Source organism: Alligator mississippiensis, chromosome 2 (genome assembly GCF_030867095.1).
Source record: "Alligator mississippiensis isolate rAllMis1 chromosome 2, rAllMis1, whole genome shotgun sequence".
Classification (NCBI taxonomy): Eukaryota; Metazoa; Chordata; order Crocodylia; family Alligatoridae; genus Alligator; species Alligator mississippiensis.
In genome coordinates this window covers 175,085,765-175,107,826 of record NC_081825.1, presented here as the reverse complement: position 1 = coordinate 175,107,826, position 22,062 = coordinate 175,085,765, and the positions used below count along the sequence as shown (strand labels likewise).

The 22,062-nt window shown below is 41.0% G+C and overlaps 3 pseudogenes; all 3 read right to left on the bottom strand.

Annotated features, from left to right (window-relative positions):
* Positions 1–3,187: 3,187 nt before the first annotated feature.
* On the bottom strand, positions 3,188–4,117 carry LOC102558950 (olfactory receptor 4S2-like; annotated as a pseudogene).
* Positions 4,118–11,583: 7,466 nt separating this feature from the next.
* On the bottom strand, positions 11,584–12,311 carry LOC132248285 (olfactory receptor 4Q2-like; annotated as a pseudogene).
* A 2,021-nt stretch (positions 12,312–14,332) lies between these two features.
* LOC102559416 (olfactory receptor 4S2-like) lies at positions 14,333–15,262 on the bottom strand (annotated as a pseudogene).
* Positions 15,263–22,062: the final 6,800 nt, after the last annotated feature.

Here is a 22,062-nt window from a genome sequence, read left to right as displayed (position 1 = left end):
CTAGGTAGATGACATCTACCTTTACTCCTGCATCTAAGCATTTTATGACCTGGTCGTAAAAAGAAACAAGGTTAGTCAGGCAGGATCTACCTGAAATTAACCCATGCTGATTTCCTTTCAGCATTATTTCCCCTGAGGGGCTCCCACAAATGTGAGCCTTAATGCTTTTTTCCGGAGTTTTCCCAAGGATAGAGGTGAGACTAACTGGCGTATATTTTCCTAGTTCCTCCCTCCTCCCCTTCTTGAAAATAGGGACCACATTGACCTTTTTCCAGTCTTCTGGGACCTGACCGGACCACCATGAGTCCTCAAACAGTCATGCCTGTTCCATTGGCCAATTCCTTCAGTTCATTTGGGCCTGCTGATCTGAAAACATACAGTCCCTCCAAGTGCCCCTTCATTAGGTCTGTGCTAACAGTTGGTCAGCTGGTGTCCCTCCTGTGTCTATCTATGATCCAATTGGGAGATTTGTCTTGGTCTGTGTCTAGAATTGAATCAGGAGACCCTTTAATCTCTCCAAATAGAACCAGAACACTCTCAATCAATTCGGAGAGATTCAGAAAGATTCGATGATTCGAATATAGACACAGCTTTAAATGTTTTTTCTACATACCTGAAGATAGCAGGTGGCTTGTGAATGCTGAGATACTGGGATGGATGGAGCATCCCACAGGAGCATGGCGGGGTCCCCAGTGCGCTTGGCAGCAGACCCAGAAGTGGACCAGAAGCAATTCTGGTACACTTCTGGGTCCAGCACGGAGCACACAGCCCCTCTCCCCCACCATAGCCCCCTGGCTTGGTGACTGATGCCTCCTGGGTCTGGGAGGGAGGCACTTGGGGTCTTCCCATGGCCAGTCACTGATCTAGAGGGATGCACAAGCGGCCCCCCACTCATTCAGTGGTGGACCAGGAAGTGGACCAGAAGTAATTCTGGTCTACTTTCAGGTTCACCGCCAAGCATGTGGAGAGGGCCCCCCATGCTCCTGTGGGATGCTTCATCCACCCCAGCATTGCAGCATTCACGAGCTGTGCCTGATACCTCGAGGTATGTAGAAAAACAATTTAAAGCTGGGTCTATGGCCGAATCGCTGATTCTCTGAATCAGCATAGAATCTTCAGATTTGGATTCAGCTGAATTGAATTGGGGACAGTGATCTGAATAAATGAATCAAATCACTGTCCCTGATTTGGGCTGAATCTGAATCCTAATGGAATATGGCCTGTTCTGCACACCCCTACTGAGAAATAACCTAGTTTATATCTTGTTTCTTTTCTTGATACCTTCCTAGAAAACAGGAAGTTCTTTAGTAACTCTGTAAATCTTCAGGAAGGGGAACTTTAGCCATTTAGCCTACAAATAGGTCTGAACAAATTGCCCTTTGTGCACATGTATGACCTGCATACACTTGGGCCATAATCCAATTTTCTTGAAGTGTATAACTCTCCCAATGAGTCACATAGGTGGCATTTTGGCTACTTAAGTAGATTTTAGATCCAAATCCTCCCTGCATAGTTTATCTTGTCCTCTAGCCACTTGAACTCTCTTGCAATCTCATCCCTACATGTAAATTCTATGTAAAGCCCTGAAATAATACTCACAGGGAAAAGCATACACACAAGCACCTAATTCAAAACAGTGGAGAAGGATGCCAATCATGGCCGGCCCTCTTGGGGGAGCATGCACACTTGATCAAAAGTGTTAGGGACAGACAGACCAGGCCCTTTATTATGTTAGTATAAAGAAGAACCCTGAGGTAAGAATTGAGGGAAGAAAGGCTGGGGGTGGAAATGGGATATAGAAAGAGAAAGTTGAGATGGCAGAAGGTTAGGGGAAAGGTAAAGGCATGTTATGTGGGAGCATGGGGGGCTTGGAAGGGGATATGGGAATACCATGGGTTAGGGGAGTTAATCTGGAATCTCCCATTGATCATCTTTCTCCTTAATGTACACTGGGATTTCTGTTGTATATTAATGTGACTATACCATTCATTAAGATGTTCTCTCTCCAGCTTTCAAGATAATCTAGGCTAAACGCAGCACCATACAGGGAGTGTAGTTCCTTGTAATCAGAAGACCAGGTAAATCCTCTTTTGTAGATCTTTCAAACAAACATTAGTCTAGATTATGAACTCTACCACCTATAGAAACAGTATTTAGTTTTGTTACTCCCATCCTATCCTATTCTTTTTTTTTTTTTAATGTGGTAGTTTTTTTCTTTTTCTTTAACTGCAGTCTGTAGTGAATCTTTGATGCACTTCTGAAGACACATCTAATGATAAGGAGTTCATCAGGAGAAGTATGGTAACAGTGACTTATTCTCATTGATAGATTCTTCATTTCCAATCACTGACCATTAAATTCTTGCCTTAGGACTTTTACATTTAGATGTGATTCTGTTGTAGTTATTTCATCCAGAACTAGACCTAAATACTTTGCTTATTTGTACAAAATGAATTTTTCCTCTTCCCATTCCATATTACATAATGTACCTGCACTGACCAGTCAAAAGCTGTTGATAACTCATCAGCTCTAGAAAGGCTGCCTCTTTGATTCTGCCACTCTAAGCAATTTTCCAGTTTATATACAAGTCAAATTAGCTTAGATATTGTCATAAATGATAAAATTACAGTTAGAGCTTAGACAACAGTTGGGATTTACTGTACAATAACAACACAGATAAGCATGGCAAGGGTTGAGAAACCCCCCCCCCCCAAAGTAGAACCTTAACTTTCAACAGAGATATATGAAGTAATGACAAAAAAGCTTTGCAATATATAGTAGGAATGCACATTCCTTTTTATAAGAATATTCCCTTCTCTCTAATTTGGTCCAGAATTGAGATGTTTTCATAAGGTATATTTAACACTTATCTCATTGTGGAAGTAAAAGTAGAGAATCATTATAAATGCATTAATTTGCCAGAGCCCTCATAGAAAAAGAAATAAACTATTTAGAAGACACCAAATATTTTTCTTCAACAATCTTGAAAAATGTAAGTACCACTGTAGAGGCAGCTGAGAGATGGAAGTCTGTGTCTATGAACTCAAAGGGAAATACATTACAATTTTACTGAAGAGCTGACACCACATGATAGAGACATTTTATCTAACATCACTAATAAATCTTTTCATTTACCATCTCCACAAACTTCAATAATATCTAGCACAATTCCCTCACATCACATTTTTCATTTCCCTCCCAAATTCAATTTTCGACTATACAGTTTTCTCATGGCATTTTTTACCTCCTCATTTCTCAGGGTATAGATTAAAGGATTCAGCATGGGAGTGAAAATAGTGTAAAATACAGCAACCATCTTATCTTCTGGGAAGGTGGTGGATGGTCGTAGGTAGATAAAGATGCATGGCCCAAAGAATATGGTAACTACAGTGATGTGGGATGCACAGGTGGAAAGGGCTTTGAGACGTCCCTTAGAAGAGTGGGTCCTCAAGGTGACTAAGATAACAAGGTAGGACACAACCAAGACAATAAAGCTGATCAGGGAAATCATCCCACTATTAGCAACAACTGTGATGCCAACAGCATATGTATCAGAGCAGGACAGTTTCAGTAAAGGGAGCACATCACAGAAAAAGTGATCTATCACATTGGGTCCACAGAAATCAAGCTGAGTGGTCAGGAGCGTTTGTACAATGGAATGCAGAAAGCCTCCTGCTCATGAGGCCACCATCATCCAGCTACACCTCTGCTTGTTCATGATGGTCGTGTAATGGAGAGGTATACAGATTGCAAAATAACGATCATAGGCCATCACTGTGAGGATGAAGATTTCAGTGCCTCCAAGGAGATAAACCAGGAACAGTTGTACTATGCATCCCTCAAAGGAGATGGACTTCCTGTCAACAAGGAAGTCAGAAATCAGTTTTGGGGCTGTGACAGAGGAGTAACAGATGTCTACAAAGGACAGGTACCTAAGGAAGAAATACATGGGGGATCTCAGGTGATCACTGTTTTTTATAGTCACAATAATGAGGAGGTTTCCCAAGACTATAGTTATATAGAAGAATAAAAACAACACAAAGCAAACTTTTTCTAACTGTTCATCCTGAGAGAGTCCCAAGAGGAGGAATTCTGTGATATTGTTTGTATTCTTCATGTAGCCAGGGCAGGCAGTAAATTTGACGTCGTAGAACAAATCACCTGTCTACCAAAAATCAAGGGAGATTGTCAATAAATAGCTACATTGGCTGCAGTCACAATGAATAGCAACATATTTTAAGCAACAACAACAACAAAAAGTAGATTGGAGCCAAAAGAATACAAGTTCCACATTTCACTTAAGGGTTTTTAGAATAGTATGTTATACTCAATATGCATTGATGAAATATGCTTAATATAGGCACTACTTTTTTCTTGTATTGTGCTACTAAAAATCATTAGTTTTGATCCATATCATTTTAAACATATATATCCAATTCCCTGCATAATTTCTTGGAGTGATAAATGCCCATTTTAGATAACTGTTGATTTAAACATCAATATAAAAAAAAATGGGAATATATATTTTTAAGGAGGTAATATTTAAAAACTGGTACCCAATCATTTTCATTCCAAATATCAGAAATCCAACTGCTATTGTAATAAATACTAATTTTGCACTGATATTCTTTAAGGGAGTCACTCAAAATTGCTATTTAGTATATACCTCTATGTAGAAGATTAGTTTATTGCTATAGGATCTGTTCACATTTGGATATTGGAGATCCTCTGTTGATCTTGATAATTACTGTGATTAATGTTCATTGCTAAGTAAATGGTAAAAACCATCGCTTGACTTTTCTAAGCAATCATGGACTGATACTTTCTTCTTCGATATAATTAGTCATTACTTATTTCTTTTTAAATTATTATCGGAAATCATTATGCAAGTGGAACACACAAGAAGGTAAAACTTCACCACATTCCATATTCAGTTCAAGGAAGTATAAACCAATGTTCACTTAACCAATCAGTCAATGTTTATTTTGAAATGGGCCGTACTAGCACATTGCTGGCTAAATAATACCCAGAATGTCCACCTTTCTGCTAAACTAGATCCTTGAATTTTGGCCTAATCAGATTATACAGTACAATATAATCAGTTGTCTAACCTGCTGTTGAATTTGGAAGATACCTAGGTAATGGAAAGAAACCTAGAAATAGACTGAACAATATTTTATGATAATTGATGATGTCCAATCAGCCCTTCCACCATACTTTTCATTTGCTTTTTTGCAAAGGATTGGCATTACTTAGTCAATGAAAACTGTTCAATATTTCCTTTTTCCCTCATCATTCATGGGTTATCTTAATGTAGTATTTATTATATATGAGATCTCAAACACATGCTCAACCCTGTGGTTAGGCAGTTTCTGTAGCCATGATTCAGAAGGGTTGATGTGCCTAGGACCACATCTGACATCCTTTGACTTTTTGGCTTTGAAGCTCAGGTGCCCATTTGCACATTCATTGACTCATAACAACATTCATAACAAATCAGAGGTGAGGTTTGCACTCATGCCTCTCAAGCCATAAGCAGGAAAACCTTGTTGCTATGTCACCACTTCCCAGCTGTGACCTATAGAGTAATAGCCCTATTCTACAGATGAAGAACTGATATACACCAAAGTTAATACCCATCTTTGCAATAATCTCCAAGTCTCCTGATTTATACTTCAGTGAGGTAACCATAAGACCACCCTTTCTTTTCTTTTAGACCTCTATCTAATGTACTACAGAAATTCTATCTTTAGAAACAGGTTCTGTAGGCAATGGTCTCCTTTACTCTACCAATGTGTTCACTGAGCACCTTTCATTCTGTGCGCTGAATCTCAAATGTACCAACAAATATCAAGAATAAATCTTCATTAACTCACGATGTTCACTGGCCATTGTATACTATGGTTGTTTTTTTTTTTTTTTTTCCCCTTCGTTTCTTCCTTTGGCTCTTCAGAAAAAAATGCATAGTTATGGAATTAATCTTTGTATGATAATTCATGTGTGTATGGTAGTTGAATTAAGCTTACATGAGTATCATTAAACAGTATTTCTTTACAGCAGGTTGTTTAATATTTTTATATTAATAATATTATTTTAATATTAGTTATTTCAATAGATTTGTGTGTGTGTGTGTGGGGGGGGGGGGATAGACTGTAAAAAAATATAAAAACTCCAAGAAACAAAGGGCAAAATAATGTATCTATTGGCAAAGAGACCTAAGAAATTACTACTGTGAATAAACAAAGATTTCTTCATGATATTTGCTGGTACATTCTGGGTGGGGTTTTTTTCACCACTTGAAAACAGCTGGACCAATTGATGCACCTGCCTCCAGGTATGCTAATAATCGACATAGCTAATCTAAGTATGTTTATACCAAAGAGGGATGCTCTTTTTTTCCTTCTAAATTAACATACTATTGATTACATTTATTATAAAAATCCTTGCAATAGACATTAGATATTGGATTTAAAGTCTTTTTTTTTTAATCTGGCATTAATTTTAGGCTGTATCAGATTCTTTCACAGATCTAAGAAACAAGCATTTTCTATCTAAAAGCTTATCTACCAACTCTTCCAACTATGTAGCTGATCCCATAAAAGATATAAGGAAACAACCCTTGTTTCTGCATTAGCAACAGCATCATTTAGCTTCCCTAAAAAAAAATCCCTCCCCTCAAAAAAAAAAAAAAAATCTATACACATTTTCAAAATAGGAAGTTAAGCTGAGACAATCTGAGTTTAGTGGACTGAATTGTTCTATATTGATTGTGTTGTATGTGTATTAATTTAATATATGTACAATAAAGAAAATGGATTTATTATTGGGATTTCAACATAAATCACACCATTAATCACACATGAACTTACAGTATTTTTACATGCAGACCTGGCTAGATTCCTGGATAACCTTCTGTGATGATTTCTCTCTCCACCCAGAAACAGACTAAGACAGAAAATATTGAGAGTGTTTTATAGAGGATAGGGAAGGTGATTTGGTTCTGAGAGCAGGATTCTTTCTCATCCACATCTCTTTCTGTTTTGCTTTTATGGCTGCGAACTGATACAAAAAATTCAACTCCACCCTTCACTCTACACAATCTAAGATCCAAAGGAATCCTTAGGGAGAAAAAAAAAGCAACCTTTATTTCTCTTGACTGAAGTTACTGCAGAAATATTTAATGTAAATTCCATAATAGAAGGGTGTGATTGCTAACTGTACTGCAGTTCTGCCCTTGTAATGAGTTCCCAGAAGTATTTGACGTTTTCTTCATAAGAAGCCATTAGTGCAGACATAATTAAAGAGTATTACTTTAGAGTGAGGCAAATTCTTGAATTGCTTTGACAATTAAACCAAGATTTTTAATACTAGTGGGGTATTGTTTTTCTTTGGGGGGGGGGGTCACCATTGCAGAGCCTGCATAACAGGAGACTATTATGGCTTTCTCTTCCTTCATCATCATCTAAGTAGCCATTTATACATAACATTTTTTCACACATGCAGGTAGGAGTGCCCAATAGACCCTGCCTAGAGTAAAGGTCTTCAAACCCAAATATCTCATCTCCAGGACAGTGTCACACTCACTAGGGTATAAAAATAGGCGGGGGCAGGGAATCCTCAACCTTTGTGCTGTAACGTAGCTGAGAGCAAGAATCATGAATCCAGGAGGTGAGACAATAACTGTAATGAGCTTAAACCTAGCTATAGACAATTTAGGCCTAAGCTCCAGCTGGAAGGAATCAGGGACAGGGATGAGTTATTTCTCAAGGCTACAGGAAATGTGCTCTGCTTGATATGGTCTTATAAGGCCAGAGTGGCAGCAAAAAGCTTTTGGGGCAACAGAGTACTATGTTTTGCCCATGGCCTGCTTAGAATGCCCAAATTTGACTCCAGTGTTTGATCTTGATTTGTGACTTCCTGCTCTGAGCTTCTAGATTGTGACTCCAAGCTTTACAGTCCTGGCTCATTCCTTGAAATATAATGACATATTCTGACTGCCCATGCCTCCATCAATTACAGTAACAGGCAGCATGACTCTGAAGTTCGTCATAATGAATACAACCTTGCAGGAATTATGGAGACCTGGTGGGACTCCACCTATGATTGGTTGGTGGCAGTAGAGGGTTACACCTTGTATAGGAGACACTGTGTAGGGAAGATGGTTGGGGGTGTTACTCTCTACGTCAAAGGTCATATCACCTCCCTGCAGATTGAGTTTCCAAACCAGGAAGAGTGTCTTGAGACCCGCTGGGTCAAGATACGAGGAGAACATGAGGAGGGTGACTTACATGTAGGAGTCTACTATAGACCCCCCCACCAAGAGGAAGATCTAGATTGGGAATTCAATGGGGAACTGGTTGAAGCTGCACTTTCTCAATGCTTGATTGTCATGGGGCACTTCAACCTCTCTGACATCTCTTGGGATGAGTGCCTGGCCAATTCTGACAGGTCGTGTAGCTTTCTCACATTCATCAATGACTTCTACCTAACCCAGGAAGTCTATGGACTGACTAAGGGAGAGGCATTACTGGATCTTGTCCTGGTCAAAGGGGAGGACCTAGTGAGCAGTCTGCAAATCAAGGGGAAGCTTGGTGACAGTGACCATGAATTGGCCACCTTCTTAGTTCACCGAAGAGAAGGCAAACCCCTCAGTAAAACAGAAGTCCTAAACTTTGGAAAGGGCAACTTCTGGACCCCCCACCCCACCCCGCTCCAGAAAACGGAGTACATGAGGAGTGCTCATCACTCAAAAACATAATCCTTGAAGCACAGGGCAAAGCCATCCCTTCTCGCAAGAAATGCAGTCAACAAGCAAGGAAGCCCCTATGGCTGAATAAGGAACTGTTGGAACTCATTAAACTCAAAACAGTAGCCTACACTAGCTTGAAAACAGGAAGCATTGCTAAAGAGGATTACTCTGCGCTCACCTGCACCTGCAGAGAGTAGTCAAGAAAAGCCAAAGAACAAAATGAACTTAGGCTAGCTATGGGGATTGAGGACAACAAAAATTCCTTCTTTAGATATGTGGGAAGTAAGAAAAAGAACAAGGACAGTATTGGGCCCCTGAGATCCAATGGGGCAACTGACATCAGATGCCCAAGAAAGGGCCAATCTCCTAAATGACTTTTTTGCATCAGTTTTTCACCCTCCCATGAGGATCACACTGCCAGGAATGGCACAAACCAATTTAGGAGTGGGTGACAGGCCCAAAATCGACATGGATCAGGTGAGGGAACACCTTGAGAAACTGGGCATTCACAAGTCCACGGGACCAGAGGGAATACATCCAAGGGTCTCAAAAGGGCTGGCAGACATCATTGCATCTCCCTTGGCAGGGATATTTGAAAAATTATGGTGCTTGGGTGAGGTCCCAGATGACTGAAAAAAGAGCCAACATGGTCCCTATCAACAAGAAAGGGAGGAGGGAGGACCCGGGGAACTATAGACCAACCAGTATGACATCCGTCCCTAGAAAAATCCTAGAGAAAATTGTCAGGGGATCCATCAACACCAGACTAATAGAAGGCAGGCTTCTGAATGCCAGCCAACATGGCTTTGTGCCTGGCAGGTCTTGCTTGAACAACCTCATCTCATTCTATGACCAGGTAGCATATGTCATGGACAAGGGAGATGATGTGGACATCATTTATCTGAACTTCAAGAAGGTCTTTAACCTAGTTCCCCATGATGTCCTCATGGTTAAACTGGGGAACTGTGGCCTTGATCATCGTACAGTCCGATGGCTAGGCAACTGGCTACAGGTTCGGACCCAAAGAGTACTTACTAGCTGAAGAGAGCAAATCAATATGGCACAGGGTTACCAGTGGAGTCTCTCAGGGCTTGGTACTTGGACCAGTACTCTTTAACATTTTCATCAATGATCTAGATTCAGGAGTCAGATGTGAACTGGCCTAGTTCAGGTTAGATATCAGGAGCACTACTTCACAGTCAGGGTGGCTAGGATCTGGAACCAACTTCCAAGGGAAGTGGTGCTTGCTCCTACCCTAGGGGTCTTCAAAAGGAGGCTAGATAGACATCTTGCTAGGGTCGTTTGACCCCAGCATTCTTTTCTGCCCATGGCAGGGGGTTGGACTTGATGATCTGCTCAGGTCCCTTCCAACCCTACCAACTATGAACTATGAAACTATGAACTACGAACTATGAAACAAATTATGAGGAAGGGCTGTCACACTGCAGGACAGGCTGGGAATACAGGCCGACTTGGACGCACTCTCAAGGTGGGATGACCAAAACTGGATGACCTTCAATGCAGAGAAGTGCAAGGTGCTGCACCTTGGTAGGAAGAACCCTCAGCATACTTACAGGCTTGGCAGTGCTACACTGACGACCGAAAGGGACTTGGGGGTCTTGATTGACCAGAAGATGAATATGAGCCACCAATGTGATATGGTGGTGGGCAAAGCTAACCAAACTCTGGTGTGCAGCTACCAATGCATCTCAAGCAAAATCAGGGAAGTCATCCTCCCGCTTTACTCGGCCCTGATGAAACCGCAGCTGGAGTACAACATCCAGTATTGGGCCCCTCACTTCAGAAAGGATGTGGAAAATGTTGAGAGAGTCCAGAGGAGAGCCACTCATATGATCCAAGCCCTGGAGGGAAGGCTGAATGAGAACAGGCTGAGGGACTTGGGATTCTTCAGTCTGGAGAAGAGAAGGCTTAGGTGGGGGATTGGTGGCAGCCTACAACTTCATAAGAGGGCTACATTAGGACCTGGGAGAACATTTGGTCACCAGAGCTTCCCAAGGGATAACAAGGTCTAATGGCCATAAACTTCAGGAAGGCTGATTTAGCCTGAATATAAGAAAAAAAGTTCTTTATGGTGCATATGCAGGGTCTGGAACAAACTCCCCTCAGAGGTGGTGCAAGGATCTACTCTGGACTCCTTCAAAAAACAGTTGGATTTATTTATTGTTGGGGTCACTTGATCCCAACTGACTTTCCACCTATGGTGGTGGGGCTGGATCCAATGATCTCAATAGTTCCCTTCCATCCCCTAATGTCTATGAAATCTACGAAGTTCAGTGACACAGCACTCCTCTGGGAGGGAGAAAGCCTGGATTGTTCTCTCTGTTCTTAGTACTGTTCGTGAATTTTACATGAGATAATGTTCTTCTCTCCCAACTCTCTGCCCCACCTCTAATAACCAGAAACCAGGGGTGTGTTGTCATATCCACCCTCTCCACGAGTTCCCTTATCAAAGGGCTTCAGAGTTTTGCTTCTGCTGGATTATTCCCCTTATCTTTTATGACATATCAGGAATGTCCTGCAAAACCTACCTCAAGTTTGAGATCTTCCCATGTTCAAGCATCATATTAGGCTCCACCTTTGTAAGTACACCAGTAAGTATATCTTTGACAAAATAAGCCAATTTTATTTTGAGATTTAAGGAACTAACTCCATTTGATACTTCTCTGAATTTAAAAACTTAGAAATGGCTTTCCAGACTGCAGCAAGTGGGACAGAGTGATTCAGGGCCACAAACTGATCCATATCTGAACTTATGGGAATGTCCGTGCTTAAATATATAAATTAACAGGCTTTGCTGTGAATGAGAACTTTATTCATTGCCTGTCCACCACAAGCAACGGCCCAGCCAAATATCCATGCTGACCTACAACACTAGTTTCCATCAAGGTAACTTCATCACCTCTTGTTGCTTTTATTTTTCTGTGAAGAAGGTATAAACTCCATACATTTCTTATAGAATCTTTCACCTCCTTGTTTCTAAGGGTATAGATCAGTGGGTTTAGCATGGGGGGTGAGGATGGTGTTGATGAGAAAAATAATCTTGTCAGTTGATGAATTGGAGAAGGGATAGAGATAAATGAAGATGCAGGGCCCAAAGAACAAGGTGACAACCATCACATGGGAAGCACAGGTAAAGAGGGCCTTCCACCTCCCCTCAGTGAAGTGGAGCCTGATCATGACTAGAATGATGGTGTAGAAAAGGAGCAGTGCGGGAAAGCATGTCAGGCAGATCAGGCCACTGTTGGAAATCAGGAGCAAATCAATAATTTAGATATCAGTGCAGGAGAGTTTGATAGTGAGACATCACAGAAATAGTTATCAATTGTATTAAGGCTACAGAATGGTAGTTGCATGGTGATCACAGTCTGGTGATTGTGCCTCCCACCTAAAAGGCAACTATAAGTGTATAGCGCACAGGCCTGCTCATGGTGGTTGTATAGTGCTAGGGACTGCAAATGGCAATATAGAGGTCATAGGATATTACTGTCATTAGAAACATTTCTGCTGTTCCCAAAAAATGCCCAAGGAACAGGACAGCCATACAGTTATGGTAAGAAATTGCTTTTTTTCTGGGAAAGCAAGTCAGCCAGCATCCTAAAAGCACTGATGAAGGAATAACAGATATCAGTGTAGGGCAAATTGCAGAGGAGAATGTTCAGAGGTGAAGCCAGGCAGGAGTCAGTCTTTACCATACATATGATGATGAGGTTCCCCAGCAAAAGTTTCATGTAGACCTATAATTCTTTGGGTAGATGTGATTTCTTTTATTAGAACAACTGAGTAGGTGGAAAAAAGTTCTTTTCAAGCTTACTACTCAGTTGGTCTAATAAAAGTTATCACATCTACCCAAAGAACCTTGTCTACCTGTGTCATTAGACCAACATAGCTACAACCCAAAACCCATAGGCCAATGAAAACAGGACCAGAATTCGAATTAATTATATATATTATATATTTTCTATATTGTTTCCATGAGTTTCTGTACCTAGGAGGTTGATGAAGTGCAGTTCATAGGCCCATCTGTGAAAAGTGGTTTGTAAATTCAAACAGGCACCAAACCTTGCTAACCTAACCTCATCACCAGAAGCCAACTTCCTACATCTCAAAACACAAAACCTACCAACAATCTACAATATGCCTGCAAACTGTACACCAGAATCTATCACCGACAAGAATGCCGAACTACCTGTGAGGGCACATTCATCACAAAAAAACAACCATGAGATCTAAACAATCAGTTGGGTGCAGGACTATGGCCTCCTTTTTGTCTTCGTTGTAAGATAGCCCTTGAATTGCACCTGTCCAGAGTCCCAGATGAGTGACACCTTGTGAATCCAATTTCCCATGCCCTAGCAAAGCTTGGAATAGAAACAGTATCCTATTGGAAAGAGAAAATTCTCAGCTTTCCAGTTAGGATCCCAAGTCACTCACCTCTAGCCCTGAAGGACCACACCCATGTGTGAGGAGCTTGAACATTGTGCCTTTTTTAAAGCACAGAACAGTCTCTTCATGTCATTTCTGAAGGCTACTATGGCTCCCTCTGAGCTACAGCTGGACACAGGGGGGGGGGGGTGGTACTTTAATTATTATGCAGTAAAGCTACTGGAACTCTGGTGTGCTTTAATTTCTGCACAGGCTTAAGTGCCTTAATGACTTTGGGCTTATAGGAAAAGAGATTCCTTTTCAGCCAAGTTGCTGCCCCCAGTGAAAGCACAGGTGTGGCAGTCTACCTGCTCTTAGGTCCGGTACCTGATACCCAAAGGTTAAGATGTGGCCATTTTAAAAGTAGCAGGCCCTTCTGGCAGAAAATAGCAACCTTAACTACAGGCATTGCTGTCAGCTCTGCCTATGATATGTGTGCATACAAACATGCATTTATTTCATGTCACATTGAAGAAAGTGCTGCAGAAGAAAGGAAGGAAAAGGAAGGAAGAGAAAGAGAGAAAGCTACATGACACTATTGGACAGTAGTCTTGAGCAAGTTCATAGTCAGCATCTTGTGTAGGCGCGGCCTATGCTGGTGATGGAACCTAAGATTAAAATTGAATTCTGCCTTTATTTTTTGCAAACCTGTGGTAAAAAATGGTTCCTGTCCAAAAAGCCCTTGTAGACTAGATTTGCAAACAGTGCAAGGGGAAAGAAGGGTGCAGAAAAGTGAATTCTCTTTTCCATAGTAACCCTAGTTACTGTAGGAGAATGACAGAAACAAAGATGCAATTTACATAGTCTGGGCTACATATATCTGCAGCAAAATAGCAGTCACATTAAAGAAATACTACTAAGGTAATAAAAATAACAAGAACATTAAAGTCCAACATAGCTGTAATACTTGAACAACCACATAAAATCTTTCCATAATTCAGTTAGCCCTAAATATTGCAAACATTATATTAAAGTTTGAGCAATTTAAGTAGTAGTCAGAGGAAAAGCAGTTAGTGGGGATTCTTGCTGTATGGTAATAGCCCAGGAGATTAAAATCTTTTTTTTCTCTAAAATCTAAACTCATTGTTACTATTTCCACACCAGCTGGTAGAAGAAGCATCATTAGATACATCTTAGTTTTCATTTCATTCTCCAAGTTACTCTTGTGCTCCATAAACTTTTAATAGCATTTTTCACCTCCTTGTTTCTCAGGGTATAGATTACTGGATTTAATAAGGGAGTGATAATGGTGTAGAACACAGTGACCATCTTATCCTCCGAGTAAGTGGTAGATGGGCGTAGGTAGATGAAGATGCAAGGTCCGAAATATATAATTACTACAGTGATGTGGGAAGTACAGGTGGAAAGGGCTTTGCGACGCCCTTCAGCAGAATGAGTTCTCAAGGAGATTAAGGTGACAAGATAAGATACCATTAGCACAACAAAACAGATCAGGGACATCATCTCACTATTGGCAATAACCATGATGCCAACAATATACGTGTCACTGCATGCCAGTTGCATCAAAGGGTACACGTCACAGATATAGTGATCTATCTCATTGGGCCCACAGAAGGAGAGCTGACTTGTCAGAAGAGTCTGTACAATGGAATGTAGAAAGCTTCCCACTGAGGAAGCTATAACCAGCCAGCCACACACACGTCTAGTCATGATAGTTGTGTAATGGAGAGGTTTGCAGATAGCAATGCAACGGTCATATGCCATAACTGTGAGAAGGAACATCTCTGTACCACCAAAGAAATGGGAGAAGAACAGCTGTGCTATGCAACCAATAAAGGAGATAGTTTTCTTCTCTGCCAGGAAGTCTGCCATCAGTTTGGGGGCTGTGGAGGAGGAAAGGCACATGTCTACAAAAGACAGGTAGTTCAGGAAGAAATACATGGGGGACTTCAGACTTCAACTGTTTTTGATAGTGACAATGATAAGAAGGTTTCCCAGCATGTTCACAATGTAGATAAGTAAAAACAGGACAAAATAGAATTGTTCTAAGACCCTATTCTGTGAGAGTCCCAATAAGATGAATTCTGTCACGTTCTCTGTAGCCTCCATGTATTATCAGGGAAGATGAAAGCTGACTGAAAAATAATTCTTTCACCTGTTAAAACACAAAAATAAGAACACAAAAATAACCTGAATGGGAATCCTCTGCTTCCCTGTTTGTGCCTCATTACTCATCTACAAAAGTACAATTGCTCTATTTTTAGGGAGATTTTATAGATCATAGTATATTGACTTAAGCTCTTTTTCCATTAATATTAACTACTGGCAGGGTATTTTGGAAATGAAATAACAATGCCTTCCTGTTTATATCTTTAGGTACAGATTAGCAAGGCAAAATTGGGAGGTGTACCTGCCTTTTTCAAATGCCTTGTTTTCTTCATTACTCGGACTGTTTCTTGCTGGAATTAAACACAGGGTGAACAGTATTAGTAAGCAAATAACAATTGATTTTTTTTCTCTATAAAATTATATTCCTCTTTCTTCCTCCTATAAGCACTATGTATTTATGTGACAGAAAAGTGTTTTGGACAGTAGAATGCTAAGAAGAGAGACTAGAGCTCTCATTTTCATGAAGTTCAGTTCATTTAATTGGAAGAAAAATGTGATGGGTTCAAGAAATAATCATTTTTGCCTGTGGAATTGACTACAAGGAAGATTTACCACACTATTTCCGTGTAACTCATACTGTTCTCAGAGAAATAAGTGGTATACCTTATCTCTAATTCAGACATCTATGCATGTCAACAGCATGTAAACAATATTGTTTTGAACTGGAGCACAAATTCTTCAATTACATTAATTCCATTTAATTCTGCTGGCAGCCTTTTTGTGGGCATTGGACACAATTCCAAAGGGGAAAAAAAATCTGGTGGGAAAAAGCTAAAGGAAGTAAAGTATTTCTGATGCTCATTTCATTTTCTTTAATTTCATCATAGGCATCGTCATTTATGGATGCTTGTGTGCTTTTTAAAAAAAAAATCCATTTTTCAAGTAGTGTGGATATTAAAACTTTTTTTTCTTTCTAATGTTTGTGGTGTGGTCTATAGGTAAGACAAACTACATAATAACAATAACTATAACAACAGTAATAAAAAGAACAATAACACAGGAATTAGCATATGACCAATTATAAAGAATAGTTTCTAGATGTTGAAAGTAAATTCAAGGTGACTTAGCAAATAATTTATTATATTAACTGTATTAAAATGAGACGTATACATTTTCTTTAGAAGATTTTTTCATACTCAATTAAATTCTAACTGACAGAACTAGCATAACCTGAAATCCTTAAAAAATAAAAAATAATTTAAATATATATATATTTTATATGTGTGCGTGTGGGAGAGTGGAAAAATAACATGAGGTATTGAGGCAGGCTGATTTCATTGCAATACTTTCCTGGAGATGATGTGCTTTACTTCTTCATTTTCCCTCTCTGTCAGTGGGTTAGGCAGTCAGGTTTCAATACTAAAATGCACGCAAAAAAGAATGAGGATTATTTTGTATATGATTGAACTCTCCCCTACCCTCTCTCTTCCTCCTTCCCAACCACCACCAATATTAATTATAGTATTTATTGTTTCTAAATTTAATCCAAAGGCCATTGTTCATAAACCTACTATTCAGAAAATCCTTGCTGTAAGTTTGACAGAACTGTGTTGAATCAGAAATGTGATCTGATGAAGGCCGAACTCTTATTCTGCTAAAAAAAAGCCTCCCTCCTTCTTAAAGGTTGTATCTGCATCTTGAACAAAATCTTATCTAAGACTTTAGATGCAAACTTGGTTTTGTAGAATCTAGGTTCCAAAAGGAACTTGAGAATGATCTTTTCTCCCTTGGCTGAAAGAAGGAATGCAGAACAGTTCATCTTATTTTCATAGCACATCAACCCCTCTGGTGATTAGGATCTCAGAGGAACTAGTCTTCTCTGCTGAAAAAAGTTAATGAAAAATCACCTCATCTTGTTTACTGTGGGCATGACCTGAGGTAACTTCCAGTGCTGCATTCAGTTTTAGCACCCTTTAGCTTCTTACAGCTTCACATTTTGAAGTAGACAGAAATGCCTCCATAGTCTCACCCAGAGATGGCCCTACAGATTTGAGGTCTTCCAAAATGGCAATTACCTTGTTCATATTTAACCCATTTTCCTGATACTTTCCTATGTAATAAGGGATTGAAAAAAAAACATGTGTCAGGATCTCTGGGATTTGAACCCAGATCTTTTATGCCCTCAATGGTGTATGCATATTATTGGACATCTTGTATAAAAAGTATTAAAGTGGAACAAAAGGACAAGGCCCTTAAATCCACTATGGGCAGTGGACTGCAGGCTGTTAAACAGATTTACTTCAGAATGATAAGTTCCTTGCTGAAATACACTTGTTTCTGATTCTTGGCTTCTGGTTTTATTCACCCTGGCCTTGGAAAAATCAGGCTTCCTAACCTAGCTCCTGGCTCCATGAGATTGCATCCTGATCTTGATGTGTCCCCTGGCTGTGTGACTCCTGTGGCAAGCTCAGGTTGTATTATTGGACCTCTCTCAATACATGTTTGGCAGTCCCTTGCCCAATAACACCTGAGCTTAGAGGCTTGCTTGGACCACAGTTGTGCCCTGAACTGCTACAGACTTCCATTTCAGAAAATCACAGTTCCAAGGGACCTCAGGAGGTCATTTAGTCCAACCCCCTGCTCAAAGCAGGACCAGCCCCAACTAAATCATCCCAATCAAGGCTTTGTCTAACCAGGTATTGAAAATCTCCAAGGATGGAGATTCCACAACCTCTCTGGGTAACCTGTTCCAGTGTTTTACTATCCTCATAGTGGGAAAATTTTTTCCTAATATCTACCCTAAACTTACCTTGCTGCAACTTGAGAACATGGCTCCTTGTTCTGTTACCTGCCACCTATGAGAATAGTCTGGCTCCATCCTCTTTGGAACAACCCTTCAGGTAGTTAAAGGCTGCTATTAAATCCCCCCTCAGTCTTCTCTTCTGCAGCCTAAATAAGTCATGTTCCTTTGGCCTCTCCTTACAAGTCATGTGTCCTAACCAATTTTGTTGCCTTCCACTAGACTCCCGCCAATATGTCCACACCCTTCCTGTAGTGGGGGCCCCAACACTGGATACAGTGATCCAGATGTAGCCCCACCAATGCTAAATAGAGGGGGAAAATCACTTCCCTTGATTTGCTCTGAGTGTTCCTATTAATGCATCTCAGTATGGAGTTAGGTTTCTCAACAAGGACACACTGTTGGCTCACTGTCCACTGTAACTCCCAAGTCTTGTTCTGCAGAACTGCTGCTTTGCCAGTCAGTCCCCAGCCTGTACCAGTGCATGGGATTCTTCTGTCCTATGTGAAGGACTTTGCACTTCTCCTTATTGAACCTCATGAGATTTCTTTTGGTCTAATCCTCCTGTTAGTTGTGTTGTCTCTGAATCCTAGCCCTGTCTTCTAGCATATCTACTACTCCCCTCAGCTTAGTGTCATTTGCAAACTTGCTAAGGGCGCACTCTAGCCCATCTTCCAGGTCATTGTTGAAAATATTGAACAAAACTGGACCCAGGACCAACCCTTGGAGCACCCCACTTAATACCTCCTGCCAACTAGATATCAAGTCATTGACTACTAAACTCAGATCCTGATGATCCAGCCAGTTTTCTATCCACTTTACAGTCCATTCATCCAACCCATACTTCCTTAGCTTCCCTGAATGAATGTTGTGGGACACTGTATCAAGAATCTTGCTAAAATCAAGGTGTATTACATCTACTCATCTCCCCACACCCACAAAGCCAGTCATCTCATCATAGAAGGCAATCAGGTTGGTCAGGTGTGACTTGCCCTTGGTGAATCCATGCTAACTGTTCCTAATCACTTTCTTCTACTCCAAGTGCTTAAAAATGTATTCCTTGGGGATCTGCTCCATGATTTTTCCAGGGACTGAGGTGAGGCTGACTGCTCTGTAGTTCCCTTTTCCAATTGTGTGGGACCTCTCCCGATTGACACAAGTTTTCCAAGATGATGGCCAATGGCTCTGCAGTCACATCAGCCAACTTCCTCAGCATGCTTGGGTGCATCCTATCTGGCCCCATGGACTTGTACACCTGCAGCTTTTCTAAATAGTCCCTAACGTGTTTTATTTGCTGCTGCTTTTGGCTGCTTACCTCCTTTGAAACTGTCTGCCAGGTGCAGTAGTCTGGGAGCTGATCTTGATTTTGAAGAGTGTGTTGAAAAAGGCATTGAGTACTTCAGCTTTGTCTGAATCCTCTGTCACAATATTGCCTCCCCTATTTAGTAAAGGACCCAAACATTCCCTGATCTCTTCTTGTTGCTGACATATACTTGTAGGCATTCTTATGGTTACTCTTTATGTCCCTTGCTATCTGCAATTCCAGTTGTGTTTGGCCTTCCTGATTACACTCCTGCATGCCTGAGCAATATTCTTATACTCCTCCCTAGTTGTTTGCCCAAGTTTCCACTTCTTCTAAGCTTTTTTTTTTGTGTTTTTCTTACTAAAGAGTTCCCAGCTAAGCCAAGGTAGTCTTCTGCTATACTTGCTAGTCTTCTTGCACACTGGGATGGTTTGCTTCTGTGCCCTCAATAAGGTTTCTTTAAAGTACAGCCAACTATCTTGATTCCTACCCCCATGCCTCAGACTGGCCTCCCAGGGTATCCTGGGATCCTGCCCATGAGTTCCATGAGTCAAAGTCTGCTTTTCTGAAGTCCATGGTCTGTACTCTGCTGTCCTCTTTCCTTCCTTTCCTTACGATCATAAACTCAATCATATTGTGGTCACTGCTGCCCATTTAGTTCAATTAGTTCATTTTGAAATAATCAGACACAGGCCACCTTTGAGAGAACCCATCATAGGAAGGAGGGGTCTACCGTTTGGGTCGCCATAGTTTTTGTTTTCCAGAAAGGTTCTTCTTATAAGGCCAATGACTGTGTGGTCAGGGAACACAGGGTGATGCAGACAATATGGCTGCGCAAAATGGCAGCTTTTCGTTTCAACCAGTGTTCCAACATTTCGACAGAACAGCGTTTCATTTTGAATTTTGTTTTGATTTGAAACAGCTGTTCCATTGTGTTCTGTCAAAAGAGGGTCGAAACAGTGAAACTGTTTCAATGTTTCGCCCATAGGATATAATGGAGAAGGACAAAACTGCCTATAACTTTGTCATTTCTGGATTGATTTGGATGAAACTTGCAGGAATGGTAGCCCCTTTTGAGCGAATCAAGCCTGCCAAGCTTCAAGGAGATAGGTGCAGGAGGTTTGGGGAAACTGCACCTCAAAGTTTTGAAAGCAAAACTTCTGTCATGTGTATGTGTTAAGCCACAGCGGGGTCAAAACTGTAGGCATGCTAGCCCTTGCAGAGGCCATGAGTTTTGTCTGTCAGCAGCTAGAGGTACAGGGCCCCAGAGCCCAGAAGCCCCAGAAACAAAACTGGTGGTGAAATTTCACACAGCCCTAGCAGACAACCCAAAGGAGCAGAATTTGGGTTGGCATATGTTTTGATGGGGCACATCCATGCAAGCATGCACATGCATTTCCCCAGAGACAAATAGCAGTGGCACATAGTTGTGCTGCTGCTACTTGTTACTGGAGAATGCTCATGCATGCTTACTCTGATGTGCAGCAAAATTTGCCCCAGTTGGGGGAGGGGAAGCTGGGACCCACGCCTGGGCTGGCCTCAGCAGCCTTATCTGGGGTCCTGGGGGCTTCCTAGAGCTCCAACAGTGGCAATCTGTCATGAGGGGCCTGTCTGGCAGCTGGAGTGTGGCTCCAGCTATCTAGGCTCTGGTTCTGGGCAGCTCATGCTAATGTTGCCATGTGTGCCATCACGCTTTTTCAGGCCTGGGTTCTTTTGACATTGGGATCTCCTGGTGTCCATAAAACCTGCCATACTGAATATTAGCAGCACAGAAAATGTCTGAAATTGCAGTGTGTGTGTTTTGCGGTGCCATAGATGGTTCTGTGGCGCAACATATGACACATTTATGCTCATCTAAATAAGTCTTTTGTAAAGTTTCCCTGGACATTGCAGGGTACATTGATTATAAAGGGCTTGGTCATGATATCTTTGGGAGGTGGAGGAAAATAATAAGTAGGGGATTAATTTATTTCAGATACCCTATACCATGCTTGCTGATATAAATATGTTTTTTGAGAAGAGGTGGCTGCTTCCTTTAAACCTTGTAGCAAAAGAGGCTAATGGCATACAAGGCTTCATTAATAGGAACATTGCCAGTAAATCAAGGGAAGTGATTCCTTCTCTCTATTTGTCACTGGTGAGGCAACATCTGGATTGTAAAGGTGCGGGAGTACACATCTGCTTCCGTTACACTCCTTTACTTGTCATGTGCTAAACTTTCTCACCAACCATCTAAACATTCTTAGACATGAATACTCCCCTCCCCACAAGGTGAATGGCAAGCCACACGTATATGGTGGAACAGAAACTTTCCTCCCCTCCAACATCAATACAACTGTACTGGGAGCAGTAAGGGGAAGTTCAAACCAGTTTATAAATATCATGCAAACCTAAAGATCAGGGAGTCAGGGAAACACATTGTCAGCACCTTGTGAATGGCATGGCATACCTCCTTTACCAGCCACAGATTTGATCATGTTGAATTGGATGGCTATAAACCAGAGGCTACTCCAAATAGCTATTGCTACCAGCTTGTCAATGTTCTGCAGCAGCCTCATTATGCTGGTCTATCTCCTAAAAGCAAGCTCAGTGCAGTTCTCACTGAATTGATATGGTTCCAATTATCCTGAATTTCACTGTGAACTACAGTGGTGTCCATATGGCTATATGCTTAAGGAAGAATACTATTTTCAGTGA